The sequence below is a fragment of the Adelges cooleyi genome, unplaced genomic scaffold (genome assembly GCF_023614345.1).
Source record: "Adelges cooleyi isolate 19-005CV unplaced genomic scaffold, UGA_ACOO_1.1 ACOO_flye_CR_arks_rails_tigmint_CR_PRNA_376, whole genome shotgun sequence".
Taxonomy (NCBI): Eukaryota; Metazoa; Arthropoda; class Insecta; order Hemiptera; family Adelgidae; genus Adelges; species Adelges cooleyi.
In genome coordinates this window covers 10,067,236-10,094,621 of record NW_026096053.1, presented here as the reverse complement: position 1 = coordinate 10,094,621, position 27,386 = coordinate 10,067,236, and the positions used below count along the sequence as shown (strand labels likewise).

The 27,386-nt window shown below is 32.3% G+C and overlaps 1 protein-coding gene across 2 annotated transcripts in view; it reads right to left on the bottom strand.

The window, feature by feature from the left end:
* The window catches only part of LOC126840378 (connectin-like), a 125,829-nt gene that overhangs the window by 98,185 nt on the left and 258 nt on the right, over window positions 1–27,386 (bottom strand). The gene's annotated exons all lie outside the window — the stretch shown is intronic.

Below are 27,386 nucleotides of genomic sequence, written 5' to 3'. Positions count from 1 at the left end.
CAAATATTGCCTCATATATACATTATAGGGATAAATACTGCACGGTTTGGTCGACGATAGCCAAACGTAAAGTATACCTACAGTCAAGTCAAGTTTTTTTTTTTTTATTGGATATTATTTTTATTGCGCGTTGAACACGTTGGATCCAATAAACTATACACGAGGTAAATATATGTTTTTTTATTTATGTATCCGAATAACGACAATAACAACAAAACTACAAACGCCCGAGCTGGCGTTTCGCAAATCCACCACCCCCACCCCCCACCGAGTGTTTACTCGAACAAATCGTTTGAACTCGGATTGTAAAAGAATTTATGAGGTTAAGTTTTTATGTAAAGAAACACTTTTTTCCAGCATAGACGTTGTATTGTCTTTTATATACATATAGAGCTTTTAAGCGAAACGTATATCCTACATGAATATATTATTATATTAAACAGACGACGGTGCAGAATACTTAACAGACAAAATACATATTGTTGTACATCGCATCCTTTCCCGTGTCAAATACTAAACTGTGTAATAGGCGTTTAAGAAACACCTAATTAAAATATGACACTAGACCGTTTTAATGCGTTACTCGGCGCCGCTGCTTTCACGTTAATTGCAAAATATTTTATCATTTAAATTTAAACCGTCGCAACGTTAAATTACTTCACATTTTTTTCACATGCAAACATCCGTATACATATTTTTTTATTACAGTTTTTGGCAATTAAACGGTTTTATGTGTTTCAAATGTTGGACAATTTATCCTTATGGGAAATTTATAATTAAGCGGAGCTGATGATAAAAATTCAACACGAACAATATTATAACATCTTGTTACTTAAATGCAAGACATAAAAAGCGCAAAAAAAAATTAGTGGTACATTTAATTTGCATTCGGTTGAATTGGCACTTGAACGGCAAAGTTGTATTGATCTCACTTAGCGCCTCGAGATGATTTAGACTAGTCATAGCACACTCACTTGTGAACACAGAGCAAATAATATGAGCACCTAATAACCTATTATAATATATAAATTGGCTGTTTTGAAGTCTGCCGTTGTAATTAAATTCCCTCGTGTATGATACCATCAGAAACTCGATTGTTTCGAGAGCCACACTTAGACCGAACCCCTTGATAATATTGATTAGGAAACAATATTCAACGGTCACATCGAGACAAACAAAAGTTGAAAATATCCAATCAAAAACAAATTCTTGGTGTATATTTTTTATATTGCAACTTTAAGCCCGCTGTTTCTATTATTGTTTTGAGTACGCCATCGTTTCGTTTCCGGTCCACCGATAAATATATAGAAAGCAATAATAATTAATAAACTAAAATGTTTACTGTAAAAAAGTTTCAATTACACTTTTACAAAAAAAAAGAGTGTAACCGCAGCTATATAAACAAAGTTCAACTCCGGAAATATGATCTATTCCACGTGAAATCTTAATGGGCCGGCGGCGGCTTTTAATTAGAAACAATCTCGTCCGGACATTACCGCGCTTTCCTACTCAGAAATTTTGAAGAAAATAACAATAACACCGTTTGGTCCACTTAAGCACGACACTTTATGAAAACGGCTACCTAAATAGTTTGTTTTTATTATCAATACTTTTTAATGTATCCGTGTAATTAAAAACGAAACTTCACGTCTAACCTGGCAAAGTTTTGTAACGTTGCAGCTTTATACAAGCAATAATTAAGAAACAGTAGCCCCGTTAAACAAAGGTACACAACACTTACAGGCAAGTATGTACAAAACATAGAATTTTCTATTCAGCGCCTTTAGGGAAATATAAAGAACATGTGCCCTTGGAAAAAATTATATAAATTAAACAAATATTTACAAACAGTAGAGAGCTTCCGAAACATGACACTCTACTAACAACGGTCTCTGCTATGGTCCAAGATCCAAGATCCAAGATCCCTTCAGTAGATTTTTAAGTTTAGACGGAATCGCAGACCAAAAAACTAATAATTACACAACGTTATTCGAACGGGATCAAAATCGTTTATATTTAATTTCCTATCAACCGACAAAGTAACAAATTCATATTTATTCTCTACCAACCCCTATAACAAAGCATTCAGAAAATGATTGGATTTCTCATTTGTTGCATAGGAAAATTTAGGTCAAAACTATATTTTTAAGTGTTACAAATCAATTTGACAATATTTTGACAGAGTTTTATTAATATTGTGAAAACATTATTTTGTTCGACGGAAAACTTGACTTGTATTATTTTGTTTTCAGTTCCGTCACAGAATAAAAAGGTATTCTTCATATTATACATTAACTATTTTTTTTTTCAACTTATCAGAAATGTCTTAAATTTTTCTTCGCGGGACAATAGATTGTATTTCTCGTCTCCTTTATTTTTTGCAATGTCTCTTCTATATAATGTAAAACACTTTTTCGACAGGCCGATTGTATTTTGGATAAAAGGATCTTGAGATTTTTCCACTTTTCACATCAAAGCAATGTCACCCGATTTTTATCATAACGCACTCGCTCCACAGTAAAGGAATGATGGTTGCATAAGCACTTGAAGCAAAATAGTCTGTTGGAAATCTCCTCGCCGTATACTTTGGTAATATAAAACATAATATAGATTGGGTTTCATCGAGTCTGTTTGAAAATGTAGTAAATCCAATAATATACACGGTAATGGCAATTTGGTACACGTTACTGGCGAAAACGAGGTGCACGTGCCGAGTACAAAATTAGTTGAACTTATTGAGACAAAAGCTAAGTTGGTATATTATATTACATTATGGCGGTGTATTAACTTTATCTCGGTGGTACAAATTCAGGCACTCAAAGTTCCCGTCTTACTACCGCATAATACGGTCTATGCAATATTATATATTATAATAAAATCATTTTCGTATATAATATAATACTAGGATGTTACTCGAATATAACACTATACCTAACGATAATGTAAATTTTGCCTATTGCATGTTGCTTTCGCTGTAATAATATATTAGTCGTACAAACAAGTAGTTAGTAGATCCTACACCATAGGAGGACACATCCAGGCCCGGTCGTCGGTTATACTCGGCTCTTGAATCATGTCATTTATTGTAATTAAAAAAATTGTTTCTAAATTTTAGGTTATTTTCATGTAGAAAACTTGTAGCATAAAAAGATCCAATTTAATTCAAAGGTAGCATAAATTGACGTTAGAATTTAATCTACAATAAAATGTTTTAAAAATAGAGTCGTTGACTTCTAAAATGTTCCCATCTAATATGAAAATGTATAAGTGATTACTTTGTGAAACAGTTCTTTTGTACTACAAGTATATAATCCTATTTTATTCAATTAAATAATTCTCTTCACTTTAATACTAATATCATAAATAGAATACCCTGAAGGGAAAAGCGCGATGGAACCTTTTCATGTTCAACCCAGGAAATTCACTGTGTACATAGTACAACTAATGACATTACACCTGTGGGCTAGGTCATTATGGAAAAAAGTGGTGATGTCAATCTTATGTTAACAATAGGGCGGGAAATCGTATTTTTAGCGTATTCATAAAATTAGACCAAAATTGAAGAATAAAAGTCATCAACTTCTACCTTAACGCTACAGTAAACATAAAATATAATTTTTTTTGTAAGCCCACCTAGACCACAGATAAGAAAATTATTAAATAATTTTAGTTGTATTATAAACAATTACTAAAAAGCTAGTACAGTGGAATGGGGACATAGTGGGAACGGGGGGGTCATAGATCTACAGGAATTATTATAACAGAAAGCGATAAAATCACTTTTAGACAAACCCTTCGATGCCAATCTGTGGTCTAATAAGTTGAAAAATATGTAAACTTTTTGGGTGTTTTGAAGGGGAAGGAGTGATTTATTTTGAATTGTTTGCCTAATAAAGTACGTTACACATACGATTTCTGACCTATAGAGTGGCTACATAAAGAAATCGGTTCAGCGGCTTAGAAGACATCGTGGATGTAGACACAAAAATACAAAAACACACCATTGTAAAAAGAATACCTTCTCAGATACGCATCGAAATTAAAAACCTAAAATGATACCTACTACACGTTGACTCAGACTAATAGTTTTGCTCTGCTAGCAGTTTGTTAACGGTGCGAATTTACTTCGTTGGCTAAAATATGTCCAAGTGTCTTGCTACACACAGGACTCGCGGTTCACGGGGGACCAGCTAACTGTTACTATACTAACCTAACACTATAATCTATACATTGAATGTTTAAAGCGTTGTAGTTTTTCCACGCGTTTACATCACTATAATCGCCGGTGTAAAATTGCCCAATTATTGTTACCAAATAATCCCATTGGGGGGGCGTCCGGTCAATTAATGTTATTGTGGTGCAAACACAATGCCGGAACTTCGAGGTTTTCGAAACACGTGCAGCACTTGTTTTGCACCAAGTTATTGTTGGTCGTCTTGGCTTGTACATTATTATTATTATTGTATACCTGTGAACGTACGAACCAGAAGCAGGCTACAGTCGCAGGGGAATCGAACAACTACCGCGCGCGACAGTCACGTCTCCTCTGCTCGCTTGCCCTGCCCTAATTTCCCTGTAAGCTGACGGGATTACCCGGGACGTCTTCGAGACATCTTCCCGGTGTATTACACAATATAGATAGTTCAAAATGTCACGTTTTACACGGTCTCTTGCCAACGCCAAAATGGTAAATACGCCTTTAGCAGCTACGGTGTAATTGCGTTAATCCAATTTCACGTGTTCTATCGCCTACAACATAACATATAATATGTTTACTCGGACAATTATTGTCCTACTGAATTACCGTCAACGGACGACCACCTAGGTTAGTATTACATTAGCTAATAATATGTTGGGATGGAAAAATAAAAACCTAAAACGGCCGACCGATGTACTGGCAACGTACATAGGTGAATAGGGCTGGCCAACCAAATGCTTCTCCGTCTCTATTTCTGTCCAACTTAGTCACTCCTCCATACATTCATCCCCCGACAAATCCTATATTTACATCCTTACCGTTATACTATATGCGGTACAATATGTAAATCGCTATGGAAAATGTATGATGAGATTAAAAACCAAGCACGTAAGACATTTTCCCAGTGCATTTGCATCGAGGGTATTGTACGTGCAACACGCGGAAACGTTAAAACCTGTACTTAACGCTGCGCTCAATAAAAAAAAAAAAAAGAAAAGAAAGCAAAATACAAATTGTTTTGGATTTTACGCGAATTCCGCGCGCAGTTTAACTGTCAACCGGTAAAAATTACTTTTTGTAATCGTTTAACTTGCACCAAGACGGTTGGGGGACGTGGAAAAATGCCATTTCATCTCGTCGCCATTAAAACTCTTTAGGCGTAAACTCTTTAAGCACAACTCACCACACCATCCGGCTTTCAATATTCAACTTGGCCGCAGACCCTTATGCAACCCACCATAACAGCGCACTAAGATTTTGCATTTTAAAAAGTTTGTAACGATCCGTCCGACGTGTAGGACGATAATGTAAGACCGGTTAAAAGTTTTCCATTGTTAAAACTTACAAGTTAAGATAATATACCGGATGATCCATAACAAAAATAGATATATAATGAAAATACCGTTATTTGTTCGGTTTGATCCGAAACTACATCATACATACACACTTCATAATATTATGTTCATAACGCATCAAGAGTGCATACAATAAAATATAAGTATTATATGTATTATATAGGTAATAAAGAAATATTAACATTTTCTAAACGTTTTTTTTATCGAAGTTTGGTGGAAAATATATTATATAACTACTATAAATACATATTATATTGAAGTAAAATAATTTTGTTAATGTTACATGAAAAATGATAAAAATATATTAGAAATATATATAATTGGCATTTTTTTTATTATTATTTTTTATTTTAATCAAATACTTCTATATAAATACAGTGCTTGTATACATACTAGTGCTTTAAACATATGTATGTGAAATATTGTGCATTTGGTTAGTATCATAAACCTTCATCGACAGTATCTGCTTTATATAAAACACCAGATAAAAATAAACCAAACTAGACCAAACAATACTAAACCTATGGTTACGTTTTACTCCTCATTACATACTATAATAATTTAAATCCTGATAATTTTGACCTAGTTTTGAAATTAACTTCTTGAGTTTCTCGAGGCTAAAGGATCGTACACAAACATTGGGCCTATCTATGTAATCAATATTCAAAACTCACTATATTACCAACTATACCAATAGTAAAGTATATAAAACAACTACATGTTTGAACGTCATTATACCAACACTGGCATTCGATAAATCTGTGAACATTTATTTTAGATATTTTTATAATTAATAACCCCAGTACACATGCGATATCAATGTGCATTTATAACATAGCATTTCTGAGAAAAAGATAATTATTTTTACAAACAAACAAAATTATTATAATATTTTAAAAATGGGTTTGGATAGATGAAGTAGGTAGTACAATAATAGTTACTTAATACTAATACTTATATTTATTTTTTAACTTTTGGCATTGATCATTATTTTCAGTATACAACGGATTTCTTATTGTTAAGGTCGGTAATGTCAGAAATATGCCCAAAAAAAAATTAAGTTATTCAATTATTATTATTTCGGTAAAAATAATATCTGTGTATTTTTAAGACCAATAAAACGTTGTATGTATACATTTTTAAAACACAATTCTGATATTTTTGTAAATAATTTTTTGACAAAGACTGAGTGTTTAATAAATCACAGAACCATTATTTATAACAAATTAGTTCTGAAACAAATTTCTTCGGAAATGGCCTTGTTTTGTTTTATTTCTAATTGGACGGTTTTATTATACCGTCCGAACTATGTTGTAGTTGAGTACTAATTTTGGAATTCCGTGTGAGAACACAAGTGTATTTTGTAAGATATAAAAATGTATTTTACCATGTTTTCTTGAGTATGCGATCGATGTCCCGCCATTTTAGCAGTTTGGCATGCGCCTTACTTGATAATAAAAAAAATAAATTTCGATAGTACTTTGTAGATTGTCATCCGTCGTGTTACAATATATTTTTATTTATTTTTATGCAACATAATTATTATTAGCAAGCCACGCCGGTGTTGTTGTAGTGTAGAAAAGAAGAAGTATAATTTGATTTTTTCAAGTATTTTTCAAGCTGAAAAGCCCGACCCTTTTACCGGGATCGCGATAAGCTAGTAATAAGCTAGTAAATAGCCGCGCGTTTCGTTTATTACGGTCGTAAAATAAAAACATAAAAGAGATATTATATTATATGATGCGGCCGATTTTGCATAACAAAGGCGAAATCAATACTATATTATAAGAAATGAGTTAGACATCCTCCGCGGCGTATACACGATAATGCTCTTGCGGTGGTAATATTCGCATTTTGCCCAACGGCGGTTTTATGTGAACGATATTCGCGTGACACTACAGCCCTCGAAAACCCCATTTGGTGGCCGACGACATTTTCAAATGCTTCCACAAAACTTCTGCAATATAACTGTAATATTGCGATTCCCAATTATCGAACATGGCCAAGTTTATGCGCGTGCAGTCGATTCCGATATTATAGTAATGTTAACGAGGGGACGTCATTGCACGGAGCAACGGGTGGAACTGCGGAAGGATGCCACGGCACCGCGTACAACAGCTATGCCCTAAAAGTAATATTACGTGTGTATCCGAAAGTGAATAAAAGAAAAAGTGGAAATCTGAAAATATCTGAAATAATATCGTTGATTGACGTTTTCCGTTTTGCTCTTAACATAATAATAATAATATTGTTATTACACTACGGAGCGCGTCAATTGGATGCCATTAAACTTTTTTGATTTTAAAACGAATTTATAAACACCCCCCCCCCACCATTTTCATTCGCGGCACAAAACTTTTTAACTGACAGTTCATTTAGAAACGGACAAGAGTGTCAGTAAGCCTTAGACATTTGGACGCAACGCCGGTGTAGCAATCACAACAATCCTAAACTAATTATTAATCTAAAACTTTTAGTGTCTCGATATCTCAAATCATTTATATGTGCTCTCCGTGAGAAGAATGTTTAAAATTATGCACATAAGCGCGGCCTGGTAAAGGGAAAAAATATTGTGTTAGGTAATTAATGTATTTCTAATATATAATGAATTTAGTGCAGCACGTCCAGTACATCTAGGGTCATGACATAATATTACGTTTAAAAATAACAATCCAATAAATATTTATAATAATTATAGTTAAAAATCAATTAGTATAGAACACATTATTCATTGTACAGTAATCGCCTTATATTAATTATGTATGTAGTGATACACTTATTGTATAAAAAATATGCCAGATGATTTTTTTTTTTGTATTACAGCTAAGTGTATTAAGGTACAATATTGTTTTTTTACTAATTATGTTAATAATTCTATGTTTAGTGTTTGTACACGCAGTTAACTAATTTATTTTATTTTGTGTAGTCGATTAACACTATTAAAAAAGCATAAATCTAATTAAGTAATCCTATACACCTATTCGATTTTTACAGAATTATTGCAATTTACATGTTTTTTTTTAACTTGAAGTTAGTTTTAATTACAAACACCCAGTTAGTTCGTAATTATAATTGGGACTAACGTATCTTTTGGATTCTAATCGCGTCAATTGAAATATTGCTGAGGAATTTATTTTGTAAATAATAACATACATTTATTTAGAAACTAATGTTTGAGATAATACCATTTTAGAAATAAATATTGAATTATTACAAACAGGTCAACAAGCAATTTCCTTTACATGGGTTTTCTTTGATTTTGTAGTGAGATAATCATATAAATGCTTGTGTCCCACGATGTCAGAAACACAATATCCGCATATTATGTCTGCTTCTCAATTTTTCGAGTTTCTTTACCTCTTGCGAATGGTATAGGTACGTTTACAATAGAAGACTAAAGGCAAAATTTAAAAAAACATATTCATCAAGCAGATATCATGTTTGTTTTATTTATGTGTTATAACAAAAGCAATTCGTCTGGCTTGCTAATTTAAAATTTAAAACAAATATCCCAGGCTCCAGAGTGTACCCACACAAACGTGTGGGCACTTTAATGAATAACCTTTACAATATCTTTAGTCGTTTAAACGAATACTAAAAGACCTACACACATTTAAGTTTTGTGTAGGTTCGATTAGAAACAAGCGAAGAAATGTTATCATAAAAAACACTTTTTAACACAAATCATAATTTATGACCATTTAAATAAAAATTTAAACTTAAAAAGGTTTATTTTTATAAAAGTATATCAAAACAATTAATCATAAAATAGTACTTAGAGGAAGAATTAAACATTTTATACTATAATATTGTACCTTATAAGTTATAATACTATAATAATAAATAATATAGTACTCATTTTGTGCGTACTTCGTAGAAATTATTTCATTATTTCTACACAAGTTTAATTCAACTGAAAATAGTTTCAGACAACAAATTCTAAAGGGAATATTAATTTGATTATACTTCCTCATAACTCTGGAAAATCTGAAAAGCAATATTTTGCCGACCTCGCTTTGTGAATATTATCCTTTGACACAGGCACTGTAAGTGACTTATAACTTGAGTTTCCAAGATAGGTTGATTTGATTTTTCTTTAAGTTATTCATTGAACATTTTAGAGCTCAGTTTTTGTTTATCGTTAAGATTCAAATCGGTTTTTAAGTTTCACCGAGTCGCATTACTTGACAATCACTTTGAGGATATTTTTTTTCATAAATGTGATAAATCACATTATCTTTTGAAAATTTTAATAGGCGTAGAACTTTTGCCTTTACAACATACCAGTGCCCATAAATATCAAAGAAAGTTCTTAAGAAGTACTTTTACACCTAAATATATAATATTGTATCAAACTTGTAGTACAACTTCAAAAAACAAATATTAATAATTAAGAGTTCATCAGTTTATATTTATACATGATATGCATTTTAAATCAGAAATAATAGTTGATAAACTTAACTACATTGTTCTAATTTTAGTAAATGGTAAATGTAAATGTACTCTTATAGCTTCTTGCTTTGGCAGTACTATTTTTGAAATAAATTTTAATAAAATAATGAAAAATACAAAACTTATAAGTATAATTTTATTTTTATAACATGTAAGTATTTTTCAGTAAGCACTATATAACAAACTGTATTTAAAAAAAAAAACAAGACTTGATATAACTCACTAAAGCCTTTGACAATGTATGTATCTAAAAACCCAATTGTGACATTAAATATGATAAGAAGTCTATGTTTAGATTTTTTGTAAAAACTTTTGTTTAAAAAATAAAATAATTTAGTTTAAATGCAGAAATAAATATTTTCGTTTGTTGTCATTATTCCTTTGAACTATTATTGTACTAAAAGTAAAATAATTTATTCATATTATATATTATACTACTTTGAATAGGAATAATATAATACTAAAGTCTAAACGTATATATTTATATATAGCGTATATATTTATATATAAATATATAGCGTATTATATTTTTGTTATTTGCTGTACAAAATCATAATAATTAAACTTATTAATGCAAAACTAAAATTAAATATTTTCACAGTTGGGTTAATGACCGGGAAATAATTGAAAAAAATCTATTTTTAGTAAAATAAATTCGTCAGACCTTACTGTTCTAGTTTTTTTATCGTATTATAATGTGATTTGAATGGTTTCAAAAAACTTTTTTTGCTGATCTAAGCATAGTTTATTAATGACGAGCCATTATTATCTTATTACATAGTACTTACCTATTTATTAGTACATCCGTCTCTTGTATAACATATCAAATTCGTTTGTACGATATTTGCTAAAAATATAATTGAAATCGATAAACTCGGAAGTAAAAAAAAAAGTTACAACTTAAACTCACAGTGATATTTTTATTGTACTGCCCACACAATGTCTAATAAGTTATTACAGACATGTCGCAAGTGGGTAGTCATTTTTTAGGCGGCAATGCGCATTGTTGTGTTTGTTTATCGAAATCGACGGATCAAAATATTTTTTCCCTACTTGTAACGAAATGCGAATGTCTAGATTTATACTTGGAATTGTTGTTGTTATTACACTGTCGGCCGATAAAGCACAAATAATGATCTTTACGTGATCTAATGGTATAAGTAAGAGTAAAAAAAAAAAAACTGAAAACTGTCTAGCTAACACACGGTGTGTACAAAATAATCATCAAGAACCGGCGGATTTTCCAAACGGAAATTCAGAACGTACCAAAGGGGTGTACTTAAGTGAGGGATGTAGTCGACACGCCGTTGATGATATTTGTTTATCTCGAGTTTCAGAATAAATCGTTTGTGTCCATCATCCGTGCACGTATATGTATACCGTTGGACATTCTTATCCGAGCAACCGGAATTGATTTTTTAATCCAGACGAATAAACCGTGGTTTTAATGAATTTAAATATAAATTAAAATTGGTCAACAAACAATAACTCATGTACGTACAAATAAAATTAAAAAAATTGTCTGTTATTGTAAAAATGAACCAAATTTACGTATACTATTCAATAACCTATTTACAATTTTTTTCTACTATGTTTGGAAACTTCTAAGAGTTACTTTCCTGGTCGATTGAACACCCATGGTACTATATTTGATTTATGATAGCCAGACATAGATTTTATTTTTTATGGGACAGTACTTTTTCATGTTCTATACTCCCAGCTATTAGCGAAAAAAACATAAAATAATTTTTCTCATTTTCGAAAATGGCACTGTCAGTGATGGAATGAACATTACATCGGTAATGAAAATTGTTTAGTATCATTTTGCTTGAATCACGGCCATGGCCACCTGTCATTGTCGTTAGTCACTGGCCCTGTGTATTCTCATACACCCTAGGTGCTGTTTATGAAGTGTCTATTGGTTAATTGGATCCTATGAGCCCTTTGTAGCCCTTTACGGCTTTATATTAAATTCCGTTTAGTACAATACTTTGTTTAGTGTTTACATGCGCTGCTAAAATCGGAATTAGTATATAATAAGTATTTCACTGATCCGTTTGTATAATGCAGTTTATTTACTGCCATTAAAAGTGTATAACCCGAATTAAATAAGAATGTATAATTATTCTACTTGACTTTTAATTATTCGATATTACTCAAATATGTGATACATATTTACATACATGTACCTTCATCAATCAATATTAATCAATAACGACTTTATTATTCAAACTACTTATTTCACTTGATTAAAAATAAAAATTTAGCTGTAACAAAACATACTTTACTTCGAAATGTACAAAAAGTTCTAGAATTCGATGCTGTATTGTATTTTCTAATACAACTTTAGGCGTAGTTAATTTAAATTAAATACATTTTGACTAATTAGTAGGCGTTACTTAACATTTTTTAATTACTTTTTTCTTTTGTAAGTCAATTAGATATTGTAACTCGGCCAGGATCTCTGCTAGCGTTTTTTGGTGACTAATACTTAAAGCTTAATAATAATTAATTGATTGGGTACTGTTTATAAAACGAAACATGTACATTTTTTTTACAGCTGTTAACAAAAGAAAGACTTTGAATATTTGATTAAGACATTAGTCAATTCTAGATTTACAAAATAACACAAATATATTAGGCATACATAAATGAAGTGTGATAAATACTACCGATGTTGTTTTCATTGAAAACAATTTTATTTAACGCCTTATTAAAGAATATGTATTATATTATTAAGGTTTACCGTATATATATACATACATATATATATATATATATATAACATGTTTAAGCTAGTGCTTTATCGATTATCACCTATAAGACTGTGAACCGTAATAACACAATAGAATGTTGGCTGGCGTTTTTCGAAACACGTATGTACTGTTCTTATTTCGGGACAACAATTGACCCTGGGTAGTCATAAATTTGTGGGTCCCTTCTTTTATTTGCCGGTAGGTGTACACGACGTGAATTGTTGATGATAACAGGTGGCGAGCCTACATAATAAACGTTTTTCTTTTTTCTTTTCGTTTTTTTTTTCGCCTTCTTCGGGACATTTCCATAAAACCGACGTTAAATTGAATATTTATCAGTCATAACGTTTTCCGCGTCCAACGCCGACAAATTATGTCTACCGAACACAGTGAACGCGCCCAATAGCTTTTCATCAATAAATAATTATTTTTTTCTTCTTTGCAATAACTAATCGCAAAAGTCGTTGCCAGACGAAACGGAATTGCCCAAGGGAATCGAAAGCAGCTGATGTCCAACTGCTGTTTACTTCGAATAAATACACTTCAATTTTCAAACACAAAAATTGTGTAAGAGATTAATGTTTATAACGGAAATGTCGTTGGTCCTCTATTATATATGTATATATTTTTTCAATTTTATAAAATACTTGTCTTTATATACACATAGGTTTGCAAGTATAAAATATATTATTTTTCGGTGTATGCACACTCAATAAATGTTTGTCGTTTGCATATTATTATTTCGAATATAAATGGCGTGCATTGTGTTTGAGTTTTTTTTTGCTCTTAAACGTCTAAATTTCAATGAGGGGAGGAGGGGTAGGAAGACGAAAATGCAATAAATAATTTGTGGTCGACGTTTTTGCACAAAAGAATTATTGTACCGAATGTGTTTGGAAAAATCGAATTTGGCACCCAATGCCGCAGTGTGATACATAAGTTTTACGCTTTCTCAACGCCGAAAAATGAAAAAGAAAAACTTGGAAACCAAAAGATTAGCGAGACACTGAAAGCGCGTTGTTCGCAAGGTAAAATAAAACACTTTACGGGTCCTTTAACGAATGGATTTAATATAAAACTTGAGGGGTAAAATTGCGCACATTCAAAATTAAGGCACCAAAGTTTTTTTTTGATTTGTCACATCGGTAATTTATAACAAATGCACAGCAGAAAAAACACAATTGTAATAACCACCGCGCTGTATGAGAAACAACTCGGGTTTAGCATTTTTTTCTTCTTCTAATAAACTACACAATAAACAATGCAAATATCTGAATACACAACTTGTTGGATTGACGTGAAACGTTTAAATGTATAGACTTGCTGAACTGTTCAAACAAGAGAGATTTCAAATAAATCAAACGCGAGTCGGTAAATAGTCTTTAATGTTTTTCGGGTTTATTTACCTACATTTAACAGCCAATACACACTGTAGGGTCATTTTCTTTCAAATATACATACATATTATTCTGTTTAGAGTTTCACTATTAAATACATAATGCGGATTAATTAAATAACAACATTATAGTTTGTTATTTGTCTATGTTAATTTATAGTGGCATATCTAGGCGAGGGGCTGGGGGGGGGGGTACAGCCCTCGCGAAAATAAAACTCTGGCTACGCAACTGTTAATTCAGTTTATTTAACTTAGTAATAATTTATAATGATAAAAAATAAAATAATTATAAAACGGTTAAAGCAATAAGAATAATAAAGTAAAATGTACAAATACATTTAAAAGGAAATCAAGCGAGAGCATTTATATCATTAAGTAAGTATCCTGTGTCACAAGGTGTATCAAACAAAACTTTGCATATTGTTTTATTATTGAACGGTCAATTATGTCATTATTAGTAATCGCGATTGTAACAATACTGTGATTTTATTTTTATTTTTATAGTTTGCTGTATTAGCAAAAAAATGCACCCACTATGCACTAAAAATGGGAAAACATATTGAAATAACCGAAAAAGTCTGGACATTAATATTAAACGAAGTCGCAGTTCTGGCTACTCAAATGTTTTTATTATACATTTCAAACATGGATAAAACTTTAATATAATAAGACATTTATACTACAGTATTATGTGGATTCAAGTTGTACGCATAACATGTTGGTTGGTGGTCGGTTGATTTTTTTTTTTTATGGGCAATAAAAAGTTTATTGTGTTCATAAAAATAAAGAGACTCCCGTGACAATATTATATAGAAACTGAGGCGGTTTTTACATTGTAATATAATAATGAAATAAAAATAAAAGTAATTAAATGGATGTCTCGGAAACATAACCCTATTAACAGTAAAAGAACGCGCTTTCAAAATTACCCAAAATCAGCAGCAAGACAATATAAATATAAATGCTACCGTGGGAATGCGAGCATGCTAAATTCCAAACCCATTAAAACCGTTATTTAATGTATATATATATATATATATATTTATTTATTAATTTTGTAAGTACCCCACTTACAAAATACAATTTTCATAAAAAAAACTTTTTTCTAGCTAAAAGTGGTCTTATTAATTACTCGTTTCGGATTGCTTAAATGTGTAGACGTTTGTATTATAATTTCAAAAAAAACATATTTGCCAAAAATAAAAATTTTTAAAATTTTAAATTAAACATACACAAAACTAGTGGCGACAGATTATGTTTTTGGTAAATCTGAATTTTTAAAGTTCCATCCCTCGTATTTACATACACACATATTGTAGATTTGATGATGTTGATGGATGGCCCACGTTGAACCATAGCTTTTTTTAGTACATATTAAGTATATAGTCTCGAGGTTGCCGCCCGAAGACACCATGTTAAAGTCGCAAACATATCAACAAATGATGAATCATATGGTCGGACGAGTCGATTTCGGGATAGGACTCAAAAAAAAAAAAAACCCGTCGACGGTGGGTTATCCAAGTGCAAAATATGAAAGGGGTGCCGACGACAGATGTTCCCCTGTGCGCGATTCGTAACGCGTGAAATTATTATTGGATTTTTTTTTCTCTTTTGCGGGACACCGTGCGATATTTTACAATAACACTTTTTTTTTTTTGTTTTGTTATCAAACGAGTGTCACATACAATATATATATATATATTATTATTATTATATTGTGTGCGGGGGGTTAAATCCGAACCCGCGGTCGGAGTTCAGATTTAAAATAAAATAAAAACCGCTCGAGCGACGTACCGCAGCTCCTTCTCTGTGTACAGGGTATGAGCACACGGTGATTTATAATGCGTTTTTTTCGAAACGGTAAATTCCGTCTCTAATTTGGGTTGGCACCGCGTTGTCACAACACGGCCATTACGATAAGACTTAAGCGCATTATAATAATAATAATAATATACGAATGTTGTTGGCGAGCACACGCCCAGCTGATCGCGCATCATACTTAACGTTTGGTCACGGCTAAACACATACACACACGGTACGAGGGCTGAAAACCTTTAGTACATTAAAAAAAAAAAACAAAAAAAAAACTCGAAAAAAGTGATTCGCAAGTATTTTCTATTTAATCTATCCAACTTGTGGTTGCTTTGTTGGCGGAGCACAGTTCTTGTTTTTAATTGGATTTTCTTTCTTGGAAATAATAATTATGAAAACCAAAATGCGGGCAATTCGGCACACATCTTCCCGGAATACCTTAAGATCCGGCCGACAGCTTTAATAACGATATCCCGCCTTTGTTCGCCTAATATGTGAAATGTAACATATGTTATTTGTGATCGGAAGTCGTCGATTCCAACAATATATTGTAGTCTTAAATTTGAGCTAGCGCACTCTGCATTACATCTCAAGTAAATATATTAACAGGGTGATTTTTTAAAGATATTTTTCCATTTTTAAATATTGAAAATAGAACCTACACACGACTCAGGATGTTTAATGCTTACTTCAAAACATATTGCTTTACCCCTGTCGTGTAACTATACCAGCAATGAGTTTTGAAAAAGTACATACATGCATTATAATAAATACCTTATCACAATAATAATTTGTTTGTTCATTTTACAATCCCTTTGCATGGTTGACCTGCGTGCAAAATGGTCTGGGTCCATGCAGGGCACAAAGACTACCCGTTTTATAATTATAATATATTTCTTATTATAATTGTTGCTAACAAAATTCACCATCTGATACTATATTCTAATAACTGTCTATAAAAGTATCATACAAATTCATCAACAACTATGAATAAGTGTGTAAGTCGATTTCGGTGATTTTATAGGGGAGCGATTTTAAACTTTGACCAGTTGCCATAAATCAGGATTTTATATTTTAAAACATTTTATTTTTTTACGATCCTCTTATATTGATAAATACTTTATGAGGTACTCAAGTGGTTTCTTTCAAGTTCAAAATCGCTCCCTTGTAAAATCACTGAAATCGACTTGCACACTTATTCACAGTTGTTATAGAATTTTTGAAGTGAGGAGAACCAAAAGATTACAAGAGCAATGTTTTTAAAGAAATCCGTATTCGTTTAACAATTTATTTTTCATTAATGTTCAAAAAAAGTTACAGTTACCAAGAGAATATACGATAGAGAAAATTAATTCAACGTACAATATGTCTATATCCTATCATATATCAAATCGTTTTGACCAAAATTACCAAAAATATATATGCATATATACCCCGCCGGGTCATGATCAAATTCTTAAAAGAAAATACTAACAAACTACCGTTAAAAAAATAGGATTGCGCTCGTCTTTGAAGAAATACGTTCTTACGGATCATTGAACTTGCCTGTAGGTGTATATCATGATAGTCTGTTAGAATAAACTGTGTTTGTATACCGTTCAATAAGTCTCATTGCGTTTGGCGGATCAAACGGACGCGATGGCTGATCCGCCCACAATGTTTTGCATACTATTTTGGGAAAATATTAAAATATTACATTTATTTAGCTTTGTGACACTTTTATTGGACATGATTTATGACGGTGAATGTATTAGAATGTGTAGGGTGTACTTGGTAGACTCTGCATGGCGTCGTTACAGTGTACTTTTCTCTATGTAGCTGTTCTTCTTGGGATTATTATTGAACAACACTGGAAACGCCACCGGATTACCGTTATCTGAAATTGGCAACATTTGGACGCCTACGGATGAGACTATACTTAGGGCTTAATTTTGTTGACATTCCCGCACGTGGTGGACAGTCTAAACTATTGAGCATGCAATATACCTGTGTATTGTTTCCAATGTATAGAGCCACGCCGAATGTAACGTTTCAATTAAATGTAGTATTTGCTATAGCAACAGATCCTCCGGTAAGAATAGACTTAAATACAACTGAAATACCGAGAAATTCTAAGTGTACAATTGATATTGACTGAGTCTCGGGAGGCGGCCGATTTACTACTTATATAAATTGTTGTAATACACATCGTCTTACCTGTGTACAATAAAAAATAATATCAATAAAAATTAAATAAAAGTATTTACGGCGTACCTATTCGTACAATACAAGAACTTCATCTGACAAATTGTATTAAACATTACACTATATTATTCTTCTGATTGTTAAAGTAACAACTGTAACACTTTTAAACGAGCAAATGTTTTTTTGTTTACAATTTTTACCAAACCACCGACACCCAAATGTGATACTAATCGATTTATGCGTTTCCAAAATCACAATACCGTTCAAAAACATTGTCCGGTTTTGAAAAACCGTTTTTATTTTATTTTTTTTTACAGATAATGAAGCGGGTATCGAGGTTGCGGTTATCTGAAAATATCATTTTTGGGATATGCGAAACCATATCGTGAGTACGTAAACGTATAATATATTTAGGTCGAAGCCAATATACTATTTTATACATAACAAACGGTCATTTAAGGGCTTTTACAACAACGGCGAGTAGTACCGACCGCATTCGGATTAAGGCAGACCAAACAAAGGCGCACTCACACGCAACACATAACGGACCTCAGAAAAGCAACGATGGTTTTTACCCGGATAATCCTCTTAACGAAACGCACAACACTCATTGTTGCCCGCGGTTGCAGTATACACCATTGCATGTATGTATAATATTATTATATATTATGGTATGGAAGCGGGCACAAAGGCTTCGGGCCGTTTTTTCGCGTTTAAAGTCCGCTAATGTTGTTCTTCGTTTGAGTATATATACACTGGAGAATTTTTTTTTTTATCGTCATTATATTATGTTTTCCCGCCGCCGAAATTTATGCATTGAAAATCAACGGTTATTTTTTTCCTCCCCAAACGGTAGCCTAAATAACAATATAATATAAATGAAAAATATTATATTGTACACGCGGTACCGACCGACAACTGCAGCATCCACCGGCATTAACCGGTCGACCGATCCATATAATATATTATTATTATAACATTGTGCTGCTATGTATGCTTAATGTACCGTTAATAAGGGACACATGCACGGCGACACTTGGTAATGGCCCGTGACTCCCTTTGGTGACGAACGGCGTCCAACATTATTGCAATTTGTCTTTACACCAACAAGCCGTACAGTCAGAAATTGGAATAGCCAGACGCATGTATAATTGCCACTTATTATCCGCCATCACAATATAATTGACAAAATTAAGTGCTGCCCAAAAACGCTAAACTCGGCGGTCGATCCCAGCTAAACAATCATAATATAGTAAGTTTTTAACTCGTAACTAAATATAACACAACGATTAGAGTAGAAAAAGGTAGTCGGGGTGTAAGCTCGAAGAGAAGAGAGCTACTTTGCTTTGGTTGCTGAATTATTAGACGGGCTTAATATCTAGATTTGAATTATACCTACATAATTATTATTGACCCGCTCTGCTTTATTATTGTATTGTTTAGCACAAAAATTATGCATCCTTTTGGTACTATTAGTATTTCTTTACCGTCCATACAGCCAAGTATATTATAGAAGGTTGTGTCGTTGGATAAATATATTACATAAAAGTTATCACAGTTGCGCAGACTATTAAATCAAATGATAAATTCTAGACAACACTCCCCAGTTCACGGGCAGAAGCGATAAAAGCCAGCTTCATTACGGCGAGGTGTTTATTTTCTCGTTAACGAAATAAAAAAAATTGTTATAAAGATAAACTTTCCTCGATCCTGGTGCGTATGGAACAAAAAAAAAATAAACGAAGGGATAACCGTTGTGGACCAATAACTCGGGCCAAACCGTTCTTGGCACCCGCCGCTCTCATAGTATTATACCTCAACGGTAATAATTATTATGTCTGTCTGTCTGTCTGTCTGTCCCGGCCTTTGGGGTTGTGTGCAAACAAACACACACAGACAGGGTGTCCTAGCTACTGCAACAATAATGATATTGTTTTTGGCGTGGAAAAAAAAACTATTGACACAAATATAAGTATTTGTCGGTCTAGCGCACAATTCAATTTAGAGTACACAAAATACTTGCTGCCCACCTCCCCCTCCGACCAAAGACTATACACGGTGCCCACCCTGTATCGGTGACAAGTAAATATCATCACTGACGTGTCGTGAGCCCTATTATGTTTATACAACGAGCACTGTCGTCGTTCCCCCAAGTACGGTCTAAAAAAAAAACTGTAACATAAAACATACCGTACTACTATTACTCTATAATATTATTATGATGTACACTGAGGGTTGTAAATCATGTATTTTTTTTTTTTTTGTAATATTCTCTAATGCGCTTGGTTTGGGGACGACGGCTGACGGCGGCGGTTAATATTGTCGCTGTATGATTATCATAATGATGATGATGATGACGCATTAAATACATACATATTATAACGTGTACTCGTCACAACACTCAACAGTATTTGTTTTGAAACTGCCGGCAAGTGGTCGTGTACTTGTACACCTATACGTTAATGTGTGCACGTGGAAAACACTTATTTCGATTATGCAGAAATAAAATAAAAACAAACAGTTCAATGTAAAATAATAATTGTAATCGGTCAAAACGGTTCGTGCGCTTGTCGTTGTCTAATATCCAAAGTTTATATAAATTGACATCAAGTCTAGGCACAGCGCAATAACCTTATGAAAAATGTATAGAACATAATACAACATTGTGATAATTCATTGTACTATAACGATTTTGTGTTAAAGACAAAAGCCCATTTAAAAGTAGGTACATATAATGTTGTTATAGTGATTTTATTTAACGAATAGAGAATTTGAAAGTGTAAAGTACTTACTATCCAACTAAAATAACAAAAACTTAACAGAGTAAGACATCGTGATTTTAAAATTCAAATGATTACACACATATATATATATATATATATGTATGTGTTGCTAGCACGGTATACCGAGTTCACTGTAAGGTATATTTTATCTATTTGTGTACACACAGCTTAAAACGCTATTTATTATACTTAAATGCGCTTATCGCAAACAGTTCTCAATTGGATCGTTTGGAATCGACCGACGGGATACGTTCCCGTTAAGTCGATTTATGTATACTATCAAAATTCAAACCCTATTTGGAATACAACACACGTCCAGTACGCATTGGGGCAACGGGTTTTTGGTAACCCGAATCTCTTGTGGCGGCGAAACCTATCCGTACAAACATAGGTGTTGATCTTTTTAATTTGCATTCAGGGACGACTTTGTGTCGGTGGTGTTAATTTTTGAATATTCATAAGCGACCGCGTCGAATTACACGAGCACGACTTAACTGATTTGTATCAACTTTTTGGCTATTGTAAGAGTTTGGTCGTTCACGGATTACACGGTGTATTTTTTCCCCCTATTCCCTTATTTTATTCGACATTGTCGTGAGCTTTTATCAACAGCGCTTACCACGACAAACTCTATAAAGAAAATAAAAAATGCGTTTTGTATTTTTTTTTTCTTAAATAGGTACAATAGTTTTATTATTTTAATTTTCTTTAACAACCCTTGTGCTTACTATGTAAAATATGTTTACAGCAAACACAGTACTCGCGGTTGGATTTCGGGGAATGAATTTTTATGTACCGTGTCCCGAGTCTGGTCGTAATGGAAAATGATAATTTTCGAAAACCGAGTAGTACCTACCTAGTGGTTCTGTTGTTATTATCGTCGTTATTGTGTTATTAATATCATATTTTAGGTAACATCTGCAGTAGATAGCGTACTGTCTTATACTTTAATTAACTAGGAACGCAACGATGATGACCGCGAAGACCATAATAAAGTCCTCCCGGTGGCTGTGGCTTAGTGTCAGGAGATAGGGTGGAAAACAACACTTATAAGAAGGCCATGGCGCGACGGTAATCAAAGTTTTACTAGTATTTTGCGGCGGCGACGACGGTATAGTATTGTGTAAATATACACACAGACAACAGGAGACATCGAGGGCGAATTAATGGAGGAACCATTGCCGTGTGTTTTTCCCAGAGGATATAATAGCGCACGGGGTTAAAGGAGAAGAATTATAGGAGAGCAAGGGAGAGGTCTCTGGAGAAATAAAAATTCTGATCAAATACAAGTCGGCGGGAGGGCTGCATTCTTTTCTTTTGTGTATAAGGGCGGCGCGCGCGTGTACACAGTATGAAATGCACATTACCCCGGCCGTGACTCGTGAGCTTATATTATATTATATTCTTCTCCTCTCCGATAAATTGATACTTTCCAAATTGACGGGAAATTAGATCGAACCGATAGAGCTATTCCAAAAGGGCACCCCGATGTATACATTTGGCCATTGATGCCACCGAAGAGTGCACGCACGTCTTTGTGTAACGATTTTGGGACGACATTTTTCAAATAAATATCTCTACCATTATTTTAGAACAACCACCGGCTTTGACGATTGCGATTCAAACGAATCGATATTATTATAATACCTAGTACAATTAAGGTGTACCTCGTAGATAGACGAAGTGACAAACTGGAACAGCTAGAGGCAGATTGTGCAGCGGCACGACGGTTTACCTAACCGAATTCGGGTAAACTAATAATATTGAGCTTTCCGTTGAATCATATTATTATGTAAGTTATATTCGACGGTAACAATGTAACGCGGTCGGTCCCGGTGGAACTCCAAGTTGATAACGACGGTGATTTTTGAAGTTGAAAACGGATTTTGACGTTTCCACCGAAAGAACAACTAACTCCCACCGGAGATTACACTACCCGTAAAGTATTAAACAAACTCAGTTTCCGCACTATGGACATGATTAGGAAACTATCTAGACAGGAACCGTCAAACGCAAATAACGGTTTATTGATTCTTATATATTGGTTTCGTTCGACTTATGAGAGGACGACGAACGTTGTCGGTTATACCTCGAGTTTTGAAGTGTGAAGAATGCTTTATACCTTCTCGTTCTATGGTGGTTTTGGAACAAAAACATTTATTAAGGAATCGAGACAAACAGATGCTATTTTCGAGCGAATCTCATATTTGTTTTATTTTGTAAATATAGCCTAGAAAAAAAGTTATTAGGTACTGTTTTAAAAAAAAGAACAATTTAATTTTTAAAACGTTCAATATATATTATAATAAGGTTTTTTTTACTTTAAAACCGTCACAGATTGAGTAAAACGCAGAATGCCAACTTGAAAAATGTTAAATCGCTGTCAAGGATAGTCATAAAAAATAGTAACTACCACATTACGGTTTAAGCTATTAATTAAGATTTGGTTAAAAATTGCCTATCCCCAACTCATTAATAAATAAGGGGTATAACGTCATATTAAGTATATATTTACTATAATAAGCTCAAAAATCAGTGTTGGGCATACGATTTATGTTTATAAACATTATATCAATAAGTTTATCAAATTCGTATCATTTATACAGCACAGATAAAAGGTTGACACATTGGTCAAGTTCAAATATTTAGTGGCCCTCGGACATTAAAATGGAGTCACCAGTGGATGGCTCGTTAAAATTGAACGAACAGTTAAGTATATATAAAAATGTGAGACAGTATCTTCGGTTTTCTTTACTTTAACGCCAAGAAAAGATATATTTATCTATTTTTGAATTTCAAAATTGTGAATCCACCGACAGTTCAGATGGCGTTAGCTGTCAAAATTATGGTTGTCTCCATCTTGTTTTTATTTTATTTTGACCTTTGGTTTTAGAGAGTCGGAGACAATTTCCAACCCGTGCCAACTCCCCAGAGGTTTTCGGAGTGCTAAACGTACTCTTTCTTGATCTAAACGCATATGTTTCCCTTTGTAACAACTTCTATGAATTGTAGACTTCTAGTGTATTAATTTTTTGCTAGGTTTCTATGTGTAGGTATATTAATGAAAAGTCAATAGGTGTCAGCAAAATCATTTTCATTGATTTTTTTATTACGATATTGCCAACCCTAATCGTATCTACTAGATTACTAAAACTACAATAGTTTTATGATGTTAATTAATTGTTACATATTATGTATATAATAAATCATGATTTCCCAATCGTCCACTCTAAATGTTCAGTAGATTATTCTCAACTCAAAACGTTTATAAAACAAGTATCGCTTCACTTAGAATAAAATTTAAATACTTATAGTCATGTTTTTTTTTATCGGGAGAACCTAAAAAATCAAAATACTGTTATAAACATATTTATCATCAATAAAATGATTTATATTTAATCCTTTTTAGTTTGAACTCGTTCGATTTTGAACTTTATTTTCTTTTATTTAAAGAAAAATATATAAAATATTAAGCACACATCATACATTTAATATACTTAGCTGATCAAAAAATATTTGAAAATTCTTTAATCACTTAGATCAGTTTTTAGGAAAAGACAATTCATAAATAAATTATGACTTAAGGACTTTTTTTACAAACGACTTTTTAATAGATTGTTTTTATACCGCATCATAAAATAGTCCATAATGATACAGTCTGTATCGTACAGGTATAACAAGTATGATTTTAATAATTCAATAATCAAGAATTCCATTAAAAAGTTACCCACTATGTAAAATGATTATACTCAGGACACTTATTAACATGCAATACCTCAATCATATTATGTAAAATAATATTACCTATGCTACTACATTACACGGTTTTAAATGCATAATAACTATAAAAAATTAATATACAATAGTATAGCGTTTGTGAAATTAATTTTCGGAGTAGCTTTTTTGCTGAAGAATAGATAATTTGTCATAAATATTATAAGAATATGGTGAAGAGTGGAGGCAATATGCAAGTATAAAAACATTTGAAAGTATATTCTCGTGTAGGTATATATAACGAACTTCACCTAATTATTATGGAACAAATATATTTTTTTTAATTATAAGCTTGCATTTTTGCATTAGGCGAGTAAAATTTTATTTAATTATGAGATGTAAGAAATAAATACATACTTATATGGAATGTTCTGTGCGTAACACAGTATACAATTTATGTTACAGTAAAAAGGTATTCATGGAAAACTACAAAAAAAAAAAAATAAACCTCGTTTAATATATATTCATATTAATACCAAATATGTATTGATCGTCGATTCATAGTAATGTGTCATAAAACGAATAAATAAGTAATTTAACTAATACCGGACCATTGACACACATTGGGCGTGTCGCGCGTGTAAGGTATTTTTGTACATTCATAATTTTATTAAAATTATAGTCAGCCAAATTATATATTTTTTTTAATCCGGCGAGATGTTATCTAAACGATACTTTAAAAGCTAATTATCGCAAAAAAAAAAAAGCTATTTACAACATAACACTCGAAATGTTACTCATTATATGAACCGTTTACAGCTTTTAATCATAAGCAATCATGTATTAGACATTTCAATGACTGAAAATTTGTTTTACAAAAATACAAACCTAACTGAAAACAATAATTTACACTTAAAAATAAGCACAACATATCTTAAAAAAGAAAATGGAAAACTTTCCATGTATTTTATCTAAATAATCATTGTAACCGATTTTAGTGTTTTCCAGCGATATTTTTTCAATGAAAACCTATTAAGACAACAGCTGGCAATCTTTTATCTACAATATTTTAGTTTCACGTTTGTTTGAATTGCAGACTTCGAGCTGTCGTCCCGTTTATAACAATAAAAGAAAAAAAAACGATAAATAGTTAAAGCATTTTATTAGCTGGTATAATATTATTATTATTTTTTTGTTTATTTTCATAAAAGTATATTACAGTTTAACCACTGAATCGATCAACGCCTTTAACGGTGAAGAATGGTAAGCTGTTGGGATTTTCTTGAAAGAGAATGGAAGTCGATTGAAAACCGAAACAATCCATCTCTTGTGCAGCAAAATAAAAAAAACTTCGAGAAATGTACAAATTGATTCAATTTGTATAAGGTTATGCTAGGTTTTTTGGAAAGTACAAAAGAATTTCAACCATGAAATTATTTTTATACTGTACAATGTATTTATATTAAGAATAATACCACACAATAGAGTACAATATGCTTTCGGTTTAAGTTCTAGCTTTGGCGTTTAAGTGCAATTCGACAAAAATTAACACTAGAACTATGTAGTGCCGCTATTTCCTGGGCCATTTGCACAAGTATTCCGTCTAACTTGTACAATATAGTCAAGACTATTCAAAACAAACCGGGAGTGGGAAGCCAATTCATTTGATACATGTATTTATTATCTTAACTCGGAGTACCTGGGAGACAGGTGGTTAATCGCGAGATGATAGAAGTTTTAGAGAACGAGACAAAGATGAACGGGTAACAGTCATACTTGGAACGAGACGGTGATTTGTAGCGGCTTATACGTTCAACAAGGTCTACACTTGCGAGCAAGTAAAATGCATCGGTAAAACTTCTACTTATCAGTTCAATTCTCGTTTTACTAGACAAACCAACGCATCAGTCTTGCATCGGTTTGAAATAAATTAAAAAAATTTAGGTAACAATGGCATATACAAATAATAATATGCTTGAGCCTAATTGATATATTAATAAAATATTAGTAGATAAAGTGTGCATTTATTAGAGCAATATTAAATAATCAGGTATTATACATTATGAAACTAAGTTAGGAGTTAAATGATGGTGTATCAACAGAATGAGAGCGGCTGGTAAATAGAATATTAAGATCAGAGGGTAAGTAAATTTAAAAAGGAAAAGAAAACATTTCTAATGTGCGAGAACTGTTACAGATTACAGATAACTTATTTATTGTATAGAGTACACATATTATTATGAGAAAGTGAAGAGAAAGAAGAAATACAAAATCAGAAAGCAGGTTATGTACGTTTATTAAAACTATTAGATTTCTGGAAGTTCGAGAATATCAAGATAAAAATATTATACTGTATTTAAGTTATGAAATAAGAAAAACAAATTTTTAAAACTGTTAATTGAAAAGCCTACACAGCCTCGGGGACTATTTTATGGACTTCCCCGCAAATTTTGATAAAATTCCGTTTCAGCTCTTGGGTTTTAAAATTATAGGCATTTGGCTTATGTAAACAAATTCATAAGTTATCTACTTACAAATAATATCGCAGTACAACTAATGATCGGGTAACACGATATAATACTATTATTTATAATGTACCTATTTACAATAGAGGACTTAAATATTTCACCCTAGTTCTTATATACACGACTTGTTAGAATTTTGTACATTTAGTTACTCTAGACATTCAACAGGTTTTCGAAAATATACAATCACTGTTAAATTTGCCTTTAAAAA